The following is a 437-nucleotide window of genomic DNA, read 5'->3' as shown; positions in this document are numbered from 1 at the left end:
CGCTGCCCGGCGGCTCGCTCCCTGTCACGGCGCGTCCCCCCGGCTCCGCGCGCAGCGCTGGAGGACGGCGCTGGGCCAGTGGGGCGGGGGAAGTAGGAGGAGGAGGAGGTGCCGAGTTAAGATGGCGGCCGCGCAGGCGCGCGGGGCCCGCAGACATAAAGCCCGTCTGGAGACGGCGGGTGGCGGAAAGGGCCGAGAGCTGACGAAGCCGCGCCAGCCAATCCGGATCGGGGGGTGGGGCTTCGCGGCGGCCATTAGCGGAGTGGCCCCACAGCTCGGCGCGCCCCTGCAGTGGGGGGTGGTGTTTGCTTCTCTCTCACGCTTGCAGCAGGGTTGCGCCTCGGGCGCCCTTTTGCCTCCTGTTGCAGATGCGGGTTCTCTTCTGTTTTTTATTTATTTATTTATTTAATTTTTTTTTTTTATAAAGCTATTTTTTG

Source organism: Gavialis gangeticus, unplaced genomic scaffold, assembly GCF_001723915.1.
Source record: "Gavialis gangeticus isolate Ggan-Ray unplaced genomic scaffold, GavGan_comp1, whole genome shotgun sequence".
NCBI classification, from domain to species: domain Eukaryota; kingdom Metazoa; phylum Chordata; order Crocodylia; family Gavialidae; genus Gavialis; species Gavialis gangeticus.
This window is presented reverse-complemented; position numbering follows the sequence as displayed.